Source organism: Macrobrachium rosenbergii, chromosome 29 (assembly GCF_040412425.1).
Source record: "Macrobrachium rosenbergii isolate ZJJX-2024 chromosome 29, ASM4041242v1, whole genome shotgun sequence".
In the NCBI taxonomy this organism is placed as follows: Eukaryota; Metazoa; Arthropoda; class Malacostraca; order Decapoda; family Palaemonidae; genus Macrobrachium; species Macrobrachium rosenbergii.
Window position 1 is genome coordinate 6,894,237 of NC_089769.1, and position 18,309 is coordinate 6,912,545.

Below are 18,309 nucleotides of genomic sequence, written 5' to 3' on the forward strand. Positions count from 1 at the left end.
TATTGCTAAATAAATAAAATACAAATACCAACAAGATTAGAGTCAAACAAATAGCAAACACAAAAATATTCCTCAATTTTTAGTTTTACATCCATTTAATCAACTCCCTTTGCTCTATTGCAACCTGGCTATCAATGTCCAACTTTTCCTTGATCAATTTTTTGCCTGAAGAAACATATGCTCCACAGCAGCTCAAAGAGATTAGAAACAAGACTCAGCAGATAGGCTAACTACTTTAAATAGCAGTACAATATACAAAATGAGGAATATATAATCCCATTCATAATTTGACTTCAATTGCACAACAGAAGGCATGAGTTCTCCAAACTTCAGCCTTAAAAGACTCACTAGAGAAGGGCAGTGGCCATCACCTAAGTCAATTTCAAATCAATGTCATGGAAGGAAGATGACCACACATGAATAAGGATATCTAAACACTGCACAGATTTTAACCTCACTTTCACAGATACGAAATTCTTTGGTGTTACTTTTGATTTTCCTCTGCAGCTGCCCGACTGGACACTTTTAGACATCACCATAAGGCAAAGGAGCAGAGTTCTAATAAAATACTTTCAAACACTGAGGAACTATAATCTTTCCTTTTGTTAATGCTAAAAAAATTACTAGACCACACAGCTCAAAGCATTTATCTAATCCAGACTTGATGGAAACGTGAATGAAAGGAAAAATTTAGGTGTTTTGCCATAAGCATTTTTTTTTTTAATATTTATAAGCAAATGGAAGGGAAAACCTACAACTTTTTCACTCCCAGGTCTGAAGAAAACAAATAAAAAGAAAAATGAAAACGGCTGGGCTTCATCACAAATGAAGAGAGATCCTTTAGCCTCTTGAAGGAAGGAAGGAAGGAAGGAAGCATCATAGGTCAGAGGAGAATTCCAAATAGTAAATTTGCCTCTCATGAAAAGTAGAGTGATCTTAATGGGGCTATAAACATACAGTAATCTGCAATTAGTTCCATCTTTTTTTTTACATAAGCACTTTTCTTTAATAGTTTTCCATAACTGCTGTAGTCATGGAATTCAATGTTTTTTTTTTTTTTCTCTCTATTTTCTTGAATAGTTCAAGCCAGATTTGGACTAAGCCACTGTCAGTTTCCTCATCATAAAAATCAAATAAAATGATCTGTTCACTCAATATGGCAGGACTACTAGAGCAGTCTCCATCTCTTTTATAAAATACTTCTTCTGAATTTCTTGGGGCTTCACCAGTATTTGAAAATAGTCAGGTTATCTTTTCTGTACTTTGTAGCACTCAGGAAAACTGAAGATCAATAATTGCAGAAGTGCTGAACTCCTTTGCTTTCATGCTTCTTATTTTTACTGCCCAGTATATATACAATAATTACATTATTTACATTTAGTTATTCTTCTGTCTTTGAGTAACACTCATTTCATCCAGTCTAAATGACCAAGAAAACCTTCTCTAATCAAAAAATATACTTTGCTTCATGAACACATATGACAATTGCTTGCCACTGTGTATATTCCATGACCTACATTCTTTCTGTGAATAGTACGAGAGAATAATTTAAACACCTGAGCTCTCAGACTGCAAGCTGCAACACAGTGTACATGTGATTTTGGATTCTGGTGTGCAAAAGTCTTTGTTTTCTTTGAACAATGAATACTTTGGGCTATTCTTTAAAATCTGTTTTAACTGGTTCCACCCAGTCATCCAAATGGAATGACATTTGTAAATGTTTCCTGAAGAGGTTTTGCTTACTCATGCACAAGCACTGTGAGGGAATTTGCCTGGTGCAACACAGCACCTGAAAATGTAGACAAGGAGACAGTGTAGAACCTTGTACATTTTGCTTCCTCCTGCAATTTGTTTCCCCTCTTTTGGCTTTAATTGCTTATTTTCACAACTGGAGACAAGTTAAAGGCTGTTTTTTTATTCCCTGAGAATACATGGACATTAATGAATAATTTCAAGAACAATCCTCTACAAACACAAAAAACTTGTACCACAACATTGCACATATTCTGAAAGAGATGTTGAAATGGATGTAGAGCATCAACATGTTTTAGTTAAACATTAGACTGTGACTGTAACATCAAATACTCTTCCAGACACCACAGAACAACGTACAAAACAGTTGCCCGCACATGAACCAAATGAAAGCACAGCCCCAAACTCCCACAACTTAAAATATTCCAGAACCAAAACTGGAAAATGAGGACAGACTTCAACCATCATCAAACCCAAGCAAAAGCCTTTCTTGGGATAGACAGAAAAGAAACATCAATCTCGACAGATCTTCCTGGGGTCTATATTCAACCAACAACTTTTCCTAGATCCCCAGACATCTGGAAACCCACCTGTTCAATGAAATGACTCAGACAAGAGTACGAAGCCAACATGATGTACCCATTCAGAATTTCCTACAAGGTTGTAAAGGTCTCAACAGTATTACTGACTGTGGCTCACTCTGTACAATCACCTTACAACTAAGGGACTGAAACATACCCACAATACAAAAGTATGTCTGCACAAAGAGTGAACACAGTTGGCGTGTACTCCCAATGACACTGAAACAGTACTTCAATTCAATCATTGCTGCAAAAGAAGACCATATCTAATATTTTAAGACCGCCATATAAAAATGACCTTTACATTTCATTTGACATTTACTTGAGAGATACTTTATGTTATATTCTGCATCTCAGCTCTGCTGAACATATGTGACAATGCCCAAAACAGCCAATAAATTCATCTATGTTTTGTGATTTCCAGTTCAATAGAACACTAAAACTGATCATATCTTACAAGGTACAGTATAATCTCTACCGAGTTGCATAAATTTTCAACCTGATTTACATTAGTCAAGAGTTTAAATAGTAATCAGAATCTTGCCTTTAAGTTATAAGGAGACAGTACACTTCATAGTCCTTCATGAAAACAGAAATATTTAGATTAATGCACATTCTTCGATACCTTGAAAGCATTAAACAAATATGTGTCAAGTCATATTGCCTCATGCACTATATATCAAATAATATATACCTTTGTACACAACAATCCATAATCATTTCTGCATTTGCTGAAACAACAGATATACCACATGGAATAAAAATACATATTCATTAGCAAAATTATACACTAATATAACTGGATACAAAACAACTCTACTCACTGAAAGTAACTGGCAAATAACATTGACTTGGGCAAAGCTAACAACAGGTCATCACTTATCTCAAACATTACAAGTAATCACTTAAAAAACAAATTTACTTGTAGAACAATACAAGGGTCACTCTTAGACACCATATCCATTCTGGTCAATCCAACTTACTAACGAAGTAATACTGAGCAAAGAGCTTCCACATTCCAGAAAAAAGTTATGGAACTGAATGTCTGGAGGTAAACAGTTGACGCAGAGACTTGGGTGAGAAAAACATTGAGGGAAAGAATCTGAGAAACTCCAAGCCACCAAGGAAGGGAGGAGGGAGACTGAGAGAGAGAGAGAGAGAGAATGAGGAACAAGAGCCAGGGATCCCATACCTCCTCCCCACCAATTCCTCTTCGTCTTTCCTTTCCCTTCTTCAGGTAGGTGGCCAGACTGCACTTGGCCCACACAACCCAAGGGGATGTCAACAGGCAGGTTAATCATTTTGAATCTTTCCAGTTAGCTGTTGGGAAAAAGGCACTCCAGTTAAGACTTCAAAAATGTACCACAAGAAAAAACAGTGACATGATGTATAACATTCCTAATGCCTTTATAAATAGATGCCTGGCTATATGCCTTTATAAATAGATGCCTGGCTATAACAAAGTATTTTAAAGGACACTGGCTTCTCAAATTTGCTAACACTATCAAAATGAGACAGAAACTTCAACAAATCTCAAATAATTTCTTCATCCTAAAGCTTCTCACTCATAAAATTTCAATGTCACATTTCTTGTGCACTACTTCCTGTCAACATCCCTTATAACAATAAGCTGTCCAATGGATAATGACAACATAAAATGCTACCCTTTCAACATACCACCCAGGATAGGCAAGGCTTACTTCCTCTCCAAGAGTGACATCTTAATAAAAGAATGGTACTACGAGCTTGACAAAACATTCAATCCCCTTAAATATAAACCCAGAAATAGATGGTTGCTATCATACTGCTTGCTTAGAAGACTGGAAAATGGGACCATACACTTCAAAGAGAAAATGGTATGTCTACAATTAAAACCCAGAAAACAATCCATGTATGGTTCTACTGTTTTCATCCCTATGTATTCTAATCTTCAAATCTGCTTCTACAAATACATTAAAAACAATATTACCCTTCCTTGTCTTACATTAACTAATATACTTACTGTGTAATTAACCTGCAATTGATATTTGTAATAAATTTCCTATAAATCCCTATTTTCAATCACACCCTTTGCATTCTAAACTGCTTAGATAATGAAATTGAAACTTCACACCAAAATACTAAATTAACAGACGTAAACAAAAACAAAAAGTTGGGGTCACCTATCAAATTATACTAACAGCATTCAACTGTTTATACCTTACCAAAGCTTAATTAGTTCACACCCAGTGATTTTAAAACTGAAAGGTTTTATCTCTGTATATTACAGTAAACAAACCATTGTTTTACACAAGGCACAAATGCCTTCATAAGTACATCACTCTAATCCTTGCAGCAACACTGCTTTGTGTACTGAAGTACTCCAAACAGAAAGCCTAATTTGCTGGGTACAAGAAAGAAAAAGATCATGACCTGAAGGTAACTGAAAAAAAAAGCAAAGTTTGTCAAGTTAACTGAACAACAACAAAAGATAAAGCAAGAAAAGATTATACCGGGATTGGAGTACTCAGTGGAAGTATCGCTGCACACTGGGTTGTCCCGACAAGGAAACAGGAAATTAAATGAGGGTTATCTCATGTTGTGACTGACAATGTCACTGATGTTGAAAAAGAGGCTGAGGAGACCAAGAGGCTACACAATATTATAGAACTGGATAAAAAAAGGAAGCACATCATAGCAACAAATCTTGGGAGTATAAATGAGGCCCTGTGAGCCAACCAAGAGAAACCATGAACGCAATCACCTCTGGGATTAAATAAACAGATTGCTTTTTTGGTAAAACCTCCAACAGTGAAACCTGAAAAGGACGAGAATGTCTCTCTTTCCCTCCTCCCTGGTACCATTTCCTCGAACAAAATAACTATTACGTGTATTATTCTTCATGACCAGAAAATCATCGTTACTATAAATCATTGTAATAAGAATGCTGCCTCTCATAACCTTGACCAAAGGTTTATCTCTAAGTGGGAAGTACCAAACACAGTAAGATTACATTAAAGATGTGGGCCACCAAAGCAGGAAGAGACTTCAGAAAGCAGTGCAGCTACTGTACCAGGTGAAGATACCCAGCAAAGAACATTCGGTGATGTCTACAATATGCCGCTAAGGAAAACAGTAAACAGTCCTCACTTTTGGTGAGGAAAGAAAGGTAAAAACAGAGCCCAACAAAAAACAATACAAGACAAAACCCATAGCAAGTAAAAAAATAAACGAAAGTTGATACTGGTGTGACTTTCTCCAGAACGTTCAATCAGTGCATAATTCTCTGTTCTGGAGTCCTTCGCATTTGGCATCAGTTAAGAAAGTATATTCAAAACTGTGGACTGTTTATACTACATATGTGAACATGTGATATGGCAATTAATTTTGCCAAGGATGATTACTATGCTGAACTTGACTAGCATTATCTGACTCACCATTTGCTAAATCTTGTTAGTATACCAAAAGCTTTAATATCAAATCACTTTCACAAGCCTAAAAATTGACAGTATCCTTCTAGATTCAATCACAAGTCTAGATAAGGGAAAATTAACATCTAATATGATTTTGCCACAATGACAAAAATGCAACAAAAGATTCTGAAAGCTTTTATAAATTGATATGGTACAGTATTACATACCAACAAACCACCTTTTAAAAAATAAAAGGTCTTTACAGTTCCCTGGTAACAGTGACAGCGCAGTAAATGTGCATTATTCTTAATGATATTAAGTGCTGACTCCATGGAACAAGTTCTGCTGGGAAAACTCAACACTGTACTGCTAGACTCAGAGAAGCTGTTTTATTTGATACACAGCTAACTTCCCAAACTATTGGAGATTTGGAATTACTGTAGCATACTGTACACTGCGAACTTTTGCATCCGACATGTTTTATTGAGTGTTGTTTATCTTCTTAAGGGTTATAAATGATTTTTTGATAAATAGCACACATTGGTACACATTCAGACCTTTTGGATAATCAACAAAGGAATTTTAGCCCTTGAGGACCACTTATCTTCATACTGATTCAGTAATATAAAGCTGTTTCCAAAGTCAAATGACCTTCCAGGAAGATCACTTGTATATTTACCACACTGCATAGTTACCAGGGAACAGTGCACATTAAGAGAGGGTTTGCTGCTGTTAATGAGTCAAGATATCTTTGAGGGGTGGTTTACATGCACCAGTGCAGATTCTCAGTCCTTTCAGAACACCATCTGAGCTTTCTCAGTGTTATATCAGTTTCTTTTCCATCTGACAAATTTGAGAGAAAACTTTTAGAGAACTGAAATTTTACTGGTGTGTCAACAGTAGTTCTATCCACATTGAAAATTCGTTGGCATGGCACAAGTTTTGAAGCTGTGAAGACTATGGCAAAATCATCCATGCGGAAGACATTATTTTTAGCATTAGAAGGTGCAATGCTGTTTCATGTCATTAACTACCACAAACACATTTGGATATATGATGTTCATGCTACAGAACCTCATAAAAACACAGCTAAATGAAAATCGTGCTACTGATCAGAGCTAACTAATTCATCAGTATCCCTGACTGGTTTGACGCTACTGCTGGACATAGTTAAAGCTTTAGTAAACCAGGTTTGTAAATCCAGATGTGTGATGCAATCAGATTATGAAAAGATGACTGAGGCTGAAACTTTCTGCAATCCTGTTACCAGAGCCACTGACATAGGCTAACTGTTGCAAATGGCAATAACTTCCAACTTCCTTTTCCAAGGGCAATTCTTAACCTGTAAGAGAAATATCAATAATAAATAAAACTTTCTTTTAAGGCAATAAATCATGATATAATAAATATGAAATCTTTACACTGACTAATGCATGAAGTTAAAAACACAAGACTATCACTTTCCTCCTGACTTATTGTGAAATTTAGTGTATAAGGCAAGGTTTCTCTCTCTCTCTCTCTCTCTCTCTCTCTCTCTCTCTCTCTCTCTCTCTCTCTCTCTCTCTCTCTCTCTCTCTCTCATGTGACTCAGCAACAAAAATCCTAAAATCTTTTGATATATCATAGATAAAAAACCTTTGCACAAACATGCTTGAATGCCAGTTCTTCTTAGCTTGTCAGACCAATCCAAATTTCTGCATGACTTTGTTGCAGATAAAATTGCCTTAACTCTGTGGGCTCTTGCTTTTCTTTGGATCTTTCAGAGCAACAGAAAGCATCAAGTGAGAGTCCACTATACAGGGAGTGAGTGCAAGAATTCACTGTAAAACCTCCTTACTTTTAAAATAAACAAGTTTCAAAATTTTCGGTTCCTGACTCACTCACAGAAACAAAATCTGCCATGACCTATAAAAAGTGATGGCAGTCCGAAGATCAAGTAAAAGAGAAGTAATGAGGGCTGGGATAATAGTCTAGACTTGTAGATAAGACAAGCATTACATAAATACTTAGATAAACCTGGTGTAAACTGCAACTGGTCGCAATAAGGCCCACTGCTGAAACCAGTAAGTCATTCAATGCACTGCCAGAGGTTCAAATAAGTGAAGTTACAAAACGCTGAGTGCCAAATACCTGGACATGCTATCATCACAGAGTGCTAGATGCAAATAACAAATAGTAAGTTCTGTGACAATCTGTGGGGTGATGAGCATGGTGCCAGCAACCTCAGTCCCATGAAGCAATGTGCAGAAACTTGGAAAATAGCTCAGTTGCCAGATACAAACAAGAGGAAGTAAAATGAGGGAGGTTATGCTTATGGTTGACTTAAGTCTGTCCATCCGTCTTTGTCAACAGGATTTTGGGAGAGATCGGAGGCTTTTGGGAGAGATCGGAGGCATTTGTAAAATGAAAGAATTCAAAATAAACTTGGAAATAATTTAATCTATAAACATTCCACCCCTATTTATAAAAACTATAAAAATATTAATCAAATCTTAGCTGTCAGAGAGAGAGAGAGAGAGAGAGAGAGAGAGAGAGAGAGACTCTTCGCTTCACATTTAACCTGGTAGAAGTTAAACTTGATGAGAAAACATTTGCAAGGATGAACTTTGTTCTACATAAAAACCAAATGACCATCAACAAAACTCGGTTTGACTCCAAAGACAGTGTTAAAACAGTACTGTTAGTGTTAGCACAACCTATTACTTCAGTCAGTATAACAAAAATTAATGCCAGTGCTAGGTCCATTCACTTTGATAACTTTCTTCAAATGCTGATAACTAACCACTAACTCATGACACTAAATAAACTCAAGAGCAATGCCTATGATAGAATGGAGTTCCTACTGGCAGAGATATCTAAAAAAACTCCATCACCTTTTGAAGAGTTGGTAACCAACACGCTTCTCATTGTACAGCCAAGTAAAGAAACAGATTTGTATTTTATATGGATCACCCATCAGAGGCACTCAAGATATGGATCAAAAGAGGTTTATGTAAATATATACTCTAATATTGAAGGAATACAAACAATGAGTACTGTACTACACACCTTAAGTTTTGACTCTGCAACCTCTGTCTAAAACAATGTTCCTGTAAGTTCCTTGCAATGATTTCCTCCTCAGTTTGATTGTAGTCCTGAAGAACAAACCGTTGATAAAAATCTGCAATTATAATATTACCTGAGCATTTGGTGGCATGCAAATCTTTCAAGGAAATTAGTGCTTTCACATAAAATTTATGAACAATGTATTAAAAAGCCAAATCCCGTCAAGATCTCTTCTGTCATAATTAACATAACATTAAAATACAAATAATAAGAACTAAGGAATGGAACCTGGTTAAAAAATAAAATTTTGCTTAAGGATAGAAAATTGATTAATTGACTTTGTAAAACTTCTTGGTGGTTCTAAAGGCTTGTTTGATACTATTCAATCATTTCTTGAGCATTTCCCCATCTCAGTGTTCCTTCTGAATAATTTTCAAAACTAGTAATTTTATAAAAAAAAATAAACATGGAATTTATATTTATCAATCACAAATAATACACACAAAGGTCCTTTGAATTTTCTATCATTAACACTATACAGCAAGCATAATGCTGTACTGTATCTAAATAACTGTAACATGTTGATCAGCTGATGAAACTTATCTCAGTGTGAGATGTATAATAATGTACTCTTGACTATTATTTATTTAACAGCAATACCACATCACCTCCTGGTTGACCTGCTGATAATGATATGTATTTCAGTGACATTATATACCTAATGACCATATTTTACTAATGTGACCTAACATAATACAGCACTCAACTGCAAAGTTCTAAGCTACTTCTGTCACAAAATTGACTTAAATGCAATAAAATGGGAGTATGTACACTCAGCAAGGAAAGTGAGGATACAGTTTTTTTAATCTTCGGACATATATTGCTAATTAATGCAACATCTGGCAACTTTAGAAGGGGGAGGAGCTTCAGTCTTGATGTGTTTGCTTTTTGCTAGACCTCATATAACTTTCAATCATATTCTACGGTTCTGAAATCATTGATACGTAAATGCAGTGGTAAGCTTTACAGTATTCATTCAAGTTGTAATTTGCAGTGACAGTTCTGAGCAAAATAAACGTTTTTCGACATAACCTACCAACGAACCTTACACAAATGAATTTATGACACCACAATGAACGGAATGCTTGCGTAATCGGAAAGCAATGTCCAACGAAAAACATGGGGAACAATAAAGGAACGAATGCAATGTTATGATGAGAGAGAGAGAGAGAGTTGCTGTTGTGTAAGCCTAGGCCTATATGTAGAGCTACTCATTTCATTATTTCTTTTTCATTTAGAGATTGAGCGATACTATACTTGTATAGTATGTTTTATCAATGGAGAGAGAGAGAGAGAGAGAGAGAGAGAGAGAGAGAGAGAGAGAGAGAGAGAGAGAGAGAGAGAGAGAGAGAGAGAGAGAGAGAGAGAGAGAGAGAGAGAGAGTTGCTGTTGTGTAAGCCTAGGCCTATATGTAGAGCTACTCATTTTATTATTTTTTTCTTTTAGAGAGTGAGCGATACTATATTTGTATAATATGTTTTAGCAATGGAGAGAGAGAGAGAGAGAGAGAGAGAGAGAGAGAGAGAGAGAGAGAGAGAGAGAGAGAGAGAGAGAGAGAGAGAGAGAGAAACTATGGCAACGTCAAGAAACATCAAGTTACTTGTGTTTTCCCGCTACTCCACACATCATAGAGAACGCTCTTGCGGATTTAAATAGATTTGGTCAACCTACCCTAGCTGTCACATCATTTGCTGCCATTAATTCCAGCTGACCTTTAACACCGTGAAATATAAATATGAATGAGTAAAAATTAAATAAATTATCATTACCTCGTATGATGATGCAATAATAAGCCTGTTCATAACGGAAAACGAGTAAATATTGCCGTTCTGATAAACAGTACTACACCGAGATATCCATACACTATCTTTTAGATCTCTTTGAACGAAGTCATCTGAGAAATTCTGATTACTTCATCCATACACTATCTTTTAGATCTCTTTGAACGAAGTCATCTGAGAAATTCTGATTACTTCGGACATCCCTGGTGGTTTTAAGTATCTAAACGTTTTTGTTTTGCAGATTTAATATATATGATATAATTTGCATTGCATTTTCATATTCTAGAGTAAATTTACATTGATTATGTGTTTTCTGTAAGAAAAAAAATTGAAATTCGATGAACGAAATCTAATGAAAACTGTATCCTCACTTTTCTTGCTGAGTGCACAATATTCAGAAGATGATAAACAATGTTGACAAATGAAATTCAATGGATAGCAAAGTATAATTTCCTCTCCTAAAGTATATATTATTTTCACACAATCCTTTAAGATGATATCATTATTGATAGCTATAATTCATGACATTAACAATATCACAAAGTATCACTAAAATGCGAGTTGTATTTTTCTTAGGTATACTGTACAAACTAGAGCCTTTTATGTATGAGTATTCCCCAGCATGAACTGGAATCAGTTACTGAAACCTGGTAATAAGGTAGTTACCTAGTGGTAGGTAGGCAAGCAGATGGAACCAACTGACTCACCCTCTGTACCAAGCACTGAACTAGAACCCCATGGGCATTTCAAGGATCAAAGATGGTGACTATTTAGTGGTGAAGCCCAATGCTAGGGTTATGGAGGCCCAGGACCGCTCAGTACAGCATGGCACGGAATCCTAAAACAAGTTAGGTTACAGTCAACTAGCTAGAATTGGCTACATGTTTAACAGAGAACTAGAAACGTGAGAAATACTAATCAAAAGCCGCAGAGCTCTTGGCCAGTTTTACCTTCCAGGCAATAGTCACTGGAAAGCCCAAAAAGTTTATAAAAAGATATATACTTTTACATCACATCTGGCATTTACTTATCAACATGGAAGAGGCAGATATTATTACACCACTCGTAAGACAGTACTATTAAAATTATTAATAAACTATTGCCAAAACATCCCTCGCCCAACCTATTCCTAAATCAACTTGTAAACTCTTATAGCTAAACAATGGCAATTTTGCCAAAAATTTTACTTGCAATAATTTGGTTGGTGCTTCAAATAATTTAAACATTAACCAAGGATGCCGTTACCAGGTAAGGGTTGGGGTTTGGATTTTCATCCATGGTCTGAATTCCTCCTTAGCATTTAATAACTAGCATAAATATAATGGGTATGAGCGCAGAATGACGGGAACAGGCTCTGCAGGTGAAAACAAACCTCACCTTTCCTAGAATGCAATGTCCTGACCTAACCAGACCTTACCTTCCCAACCTCACTTAGGCTAGGGCGTCGCGCTGGACCCCCAAAGTAACCCTAGGCTAACCATCAGAAACAAATGAATGAAGCCTGATCCCATCCTTCTGCAAACTACCCTCAAACAGCACACTGTTAAGACTGACATAAAGCAGCCCCTTCCAAATAAGTGTCTGCATCCATTGTATCTAGCCTACTTGTCTTGGCCTCAGCTAGGATGGACTACATACCTCCTTCAGATTATTGTTATATAAAAATAATCAAAATACAACGAAATCAAGAAATAATAAAACCTTAGCATGGGCAATCTACAGAAATACAGGTGAGGTAGCCTAGGCTATAACAGGTCTAAAGGCCTGGCCTCACCTTGCCTTATGTTGGGTCGGCTGGACTTCCATCAACTACCTGCTTCATTTAGAAACTAAAACTTGCCTTATCAAAACATTATCACATAAAATTAACAATAAATAAGAATATATTAACAACTGGCCTGGTGTTCCCAGTGTCATGTCTGACACCGGACAACCCAGTTTGGCGAAATAAATATGGGACAAAGGGCCCAACCAACATAATTATCAATCAAAACTGCATTCTTATACATATATTTGCCCACTTGCATTAAAAGAGTAGGCCTAATACTCTACCTTATTTTATTTCCGACCATTCGGCGAAATTTGAGGAAAGACTTCAGCCATTAACAGTTGACAGGAGTAGCGTTTTAGTTGCCTGTCACCTGATATATTATATACAATAACTACTTTCATTTGTGATTAATCCTTCTTTTACGGCAATATCATTCCTCAAGAAGAGTTATATCATAATTAAATTCAGATTTCATGTGCTTAAATCCTGTTTAACAGATTTAAATGAAAATATAGATTTTAATATTCAAAATATCCCTTAAATCAACGCTTAACAACTCATGGTGCCTTCTATTAACTTCAGACGGTGGTTGTAAGATGGTTCTTCTGGAAACACGTCAACGTAAAACAATCTCTCGGTAATATGCAAATGTCATAGAATTCAGTCTAAAAATAACACATAAATCCATCTAAGGAGTTAAAATACAACTTCTGTGTATGTATATGTCTGTGGATACCATGAAAGTTAGAGGCTGTGCGTGAAAATTGATCGTTCTATAGGCCAATGTTTGAATCCTGATTAAAATATGGTTACCTTTCTATACCAACTCAATAAAAATCTATTGTAAAAAATTATTAAATTCGATATAAACAAGAATTATAGTATTTTATAGATATAATTAAAATTATTTTAATTTAAAAATCATAAATAAATATAACTATTTATTAAATTTAAAAGTAATTTTGAGTTTTGTTAGGATTTATTGGAAATGTAATTTTGGTAATACATGATGAGAGTTGGCTTCTGTTAGGCTGGTTGCAGCACCAAGATCAGGTACCTTATTCCAGCCTGGCAAGCACTTGCTTACGCTGAAAATGCAACTTTTTGGAATCGTCAAAAGACTAAAGCTATTTGACAATGAACTTATGAATTAATCTTAAGTAAAATACAATTATCATGAGTTCCAGAAAGGCAAATTATGAATTTATTGCCACGTATTGACCAAGCGAGCACTAATTTCATAGTCTGCCATAATCACGTTTTCCTTATTATAAGTACTCTAAAAGAAAACGAGATCAATCCCTCAAATAGGGTAAACTTATGCTAAAATTCGATAAACGACATTAATTTACGGAAAAAAACATGACTTAGGTATGTAAAATAATATCTAAATATCTTAGTACATAAGAAACATCATAAAAACCATTTAAAAAGCCTAGATTATAACACAGACCATTCCACTTTGAAACATATATGCTAATACATTTCGTTACCTCTTGTATGATACCAGTTGTCGTAATCTCAAGTCGATCGTCAGACATAGAGCAACAAAGGGTGTCAAAGTCTTCCTGTTACCGCTCATCAGTTTCGACCTTAGGAATAGGGAATTCTCAAATGTTGACCATGAACACTTTCACTTGGAGAGGTGAAATTGAACCCAAACATCCTCCGTGGCAATGGGAAAAACCCAATGTAGCCGGAAGCTGATTGAATCATATAGCAACTCGAAGACCGGTAAAAAAAAAAAAATAGGAAAAGAAAAAGGAAAGAAACAATGAAAAGATGATAGTTTGGTTCTTGCAGTTATTGACAGAGAAAAATAACATGAAGAACAAAAAGCTATGAAGAAAAATATATATGCTATATTATGCTATAGCTCAACATGTTATAGGTCGGTATCAATGACCATGAATGAACAAAAACGTTCGTTGATTATCTAGACTTTTTCATATATGATAAAGACATTAGATCTATTCTGCTACATTAGTTAGAAAACTCATACCAAAGGAATACTTTGTCTAAGAGCGGATCCTCCCGTACGTGGGATCGAATCCTGTCACAGAAAGTGAAAGTTTCCTCATTTATTCCAAGTTTGGATCAAGGCTTGTAGTGGTAAGTATATCCAAAAATCTCGTGAGGAAATAGAGAAGTTAAGACGTCATGGCGGTTATTACGAATACATAAAACCTGGTCACACACACACTACTATATATATATATATATATATATATATATATATATATATATATATATATATATATATATATATATATATATATATCTTTATTTAGTAAGATTAATTTTAATAATTAAAAGTATTAATTTTAATTTAAAAATATGACAACACCACTACACTTTTCTTCTCAATGATGAAAAGAAAATTTTCAAAAGCTACCAAGTCAAGGATCTATAAGGGCATTGTAAGGCCACTCATATTTTGATACTTGCATTCTTATCGAGTGCCTAGAACCTATGCTTGTCATACTTAAGATGAAAGTATCATAGCCTCCTTAACAATCTATGAAGGAAAGATACTTGGGGGGAAAAAGTCATAGCTATGAACTTAGACACAAACAAAATGTTGATCACAAATTCACAACTTTTTTATTTTATACTCGCTTGAGCTCTTTACATCCAAAAATATAAAGCCACAATATCAGAGTCACTCTACCTCGGCTATAACTTACATCCAAAGGGAATTATATTTGATAAGGAGTCAAAGCCAAAGCCCCAGGCTCGGATCCCTAGCCGGGGGAGGGGGAGATGCGTTATCTATCATAATTCTCTTTGGGTGTAAGCTATTCCCAGGATATAGTGAATTCGATATCAAACGATATCTGTGGCTTAATATTTGTGATGATAAATTCTGTACAGAAAAAGCTCAAAAACTGAGACGAAAGTGGCATGTAAAATGCAAGGGGTGATAAAACTGGTAAAGTAGAGAGACTAAGACTAATTGGGTAAAGCTAAGAGGAAATCGAAACACTACCTCCTTGAGGGTCAATATACAAGTTTTAGGACAGTGGGAATTTGCACGCAAGCGCGGCGATGAAGGCAAAGGAGAATGATATGTGAGAGTAGGAGGTGAGCAGGAATTGCCAGTTAGGCCCACTGGCTAATTGAAAGAGAGAGAGAGAGAGAGAGAGAGAGAGAGAGAGAGAGAGAGAGAGAGAGAGAGAGAGAGAGAGAGAGTAGCCATGACCGTCTGACTTTGTCTTCTTCTAAGTGCTCGTGGCAGGAAATTGGGCAATGCAGCGTCATTGTGGCTCATTCAAGGCTGGAGAATCCAGACCAGTATAAATTTCCCCAATCGAGGCATTAAAATATCATCCGATTACCCCAAAAGCAATTAGAAAGCTGAGCAGGATGCACCAAGGTTAAGGCCTGCCGGATGAGATTGAACTGACCTTTCTTCAAGTGCTACAGATATAATTTGTTACAATTTTGTTGGTATCAGTAATAATAATAATAATAATAATAATAATAATAATAATAATAATAATAATAATAATAATAATAATAATAATAATAATAATAATAATTCATCTGTATACAACGCAATATGTAAGCATACAATTACTGTTTACTCCTAAAGGTGTAACATGTGTTGTCTGTAAATAATAAACTCCACTTTTAACTGCCATAAAATCCTCAGCGAGACAATAAAGAACATCGCACTTGATAAATAATTTACAAAATTACAAAATTCATTCAAAATTGCAGTTATTTCTGACGGGAAATTCTTCTAAGAAACAAGAAAACATCGTAAATTCACCCAGGAATGGTGTAATGTAGGCTCACAATAACGAAATTCGAGTGGTTATTCTGAATAATTCTGTCTTACTACCTCCAATAAATTCTTCATTAAAACCTCATTACTCTTAAAAACTTAAAAGGGAAAATGTGCAAAAATCAAGTGAAAATTTTTAAGTGCCACTACATAAAAGTGTAACCTTCAAAGAGGCCACTGTATTTAATTCTGAATAGTGGAAGTAACCAGGCCCACGCTGCCAATTTTTTTCTCTCTCTCAAATAATGATAGCCTTAAAAAACTCTTAGTTATTCTACCTTGATCCGCAGCACAGTTTTTGCAATAACTTTTGTTGTTGAATGTGGTATGTAATGTTAATCTTTTGTTTTTAAAGTTAATATATTACATTATTAATATTCTTACCTAAAGGATCTTTCTCCATGGAAAGAGCGGCTCCGGAAGATGATTAACCTTGTTCTCAGTAAGTTTTAAGGATGAAGGTACCTGAATCCTGGTTAGGTCACCAGGCGCCCAATGCATTTTCTAGGAAAGGGGACCCAAGTCATTTCACCTTCAACTGGTTATTCAGTTTTTGTTAACATTATTTTCTTTTTTTTGTATTCGATATCTTTATTTGTTTTTATTGGTTATGTAAAGTATTTATAGTTTATCTGGGAATAAGAATCCAGGAATGCAAAAAGAACCTGTAACGGAGAATTAAAAGTGAAGCGTCAGTCTGAAATATATACCACGAGCAGGCAAAGTTATGTTGATGTGCTGAGAAAAATGAAATGGATATTTATAAACACAGGACGTAATTTCCGAAATACTAATCAGTTCAAGGCCTAAAAGACATTCAAGAAGAAGGTGAATAAGAAAAAGAACCAATGACAAATTCAATTTATCAGTACCCCAGTGATGTGAGATTTCACTTGTGAAACGACTTGATATTAATTTTTGAATGACAAAAAATTACCGCTATTATATTTTCTTCTCTTATATTTTCTTCTCTCCTAATCTATCTACAATTACTGGATAACTAGACTGAAAGTTAATAAGAATTTTTAGTTTTTGGTGATATTTTCAAAGCCGGAAGGTGGGAGTGGAAGATGCTCATGTATGGGACTATACATGTAGAAATTTAAATAGATAATTACTGAAAAGAGGAAATTTCAAATAACTAAATCATCCTAGCTCTCACGGCACTGATTGGTAAAGGCGTAATTCAGTGAAAGGTGACAAAGATGTCAAATATTTTATACTTACGCAAGATACCGGACACTATAATCTCAAATCCACATGTTACGAGTGGTCTGGAAAAAAGCACGATAAAAAGGTCACCACAAAATCTTGAAGTAGTAATCTTAATTCTCTTTTAAAATCAAAATACGAAAAAACATGAAAACTGGATGGTGTTGATGATTATATCATAATTGGACAATTAGTTTTCGTTTTCAGTTATCACATCACCCTCCAACAAAGGGGAAGATAGTAAATGATTTATACAGGTCAGATGTTGAATGAGATGGCGACAGTGCGGAGAAGTTGCAGGGATGGTGGAAGCAATTACACTGGTGATGGATGACAGTAGTTAAGTAACATGAATATGACTCTTGACACTGGATAAGAGCGCAAATTCGTTTGGCTTTCATAGTGACATACCTAATTTCAAAGATTCTTTACTCAAGTAAAGGTGTACCAACTATATCATTCATGTGATTCTCTTTCTAATAATTCTCTTCATAAGTTCAAAGTAAATTTTTGTATGGACATGTTTTCGATTTTTTGCTCTATTGATCTTTTGTTGACTTAGTTATTCTCTCATTTGTTAAATGTTATTTTCTCTGTCTTCTGTTTTTCATATTCGGGCATTCTATTTGGTCTGTTTTTAACAAAAGCAACCACATAATAATAATAATAATAATAATAATAATAATAATAATAATAATAATAATAATAAATAAATAAATCAAAAAATAGTTTTATGATCATTAGCCATCTTTGGCAAACAATGCAGTTTTTTCATTCTGGAAAAAAAGGTGACGAAAGACTAAATTAAGATTAGTTCGATTGCTGTAAGTTCTCATTAGGAGGGCGTACAAGTAACACTAAAGGTGTAATTTCTCCGCCTCACTGCGCCCAAAAGACCAACTACAGAGTTCCACGCCAGTAGCCT

The 18,309-nt window shown here is 35.2% G+C and overlaps 1 long non-coding RNA gene across 1 annotated transcript; it reads right to left on the minus strand.

Annotated features, from left to right (window-relative positions):
• Window positions 1-1,348: 1,348 nt before the first annotated feature.
• On the minus strand, window positions 1,349-12,908 carry LOC136854545 (uncharacterized). Its single transcript, XR_010857728.1, has 3 exons — window positions 12,664-12,908; window positions 8,774-8,885; window positions 1,349-7,067 (listed from the first exon to the last, which is right to left on the minus strand). It is a non-coding gene; the product is annotated as an uncharacterized lncRNA (long non-coding RNA).
• Window positions 12,909-18,309: the final 5,401 nt, after the last annotated feature.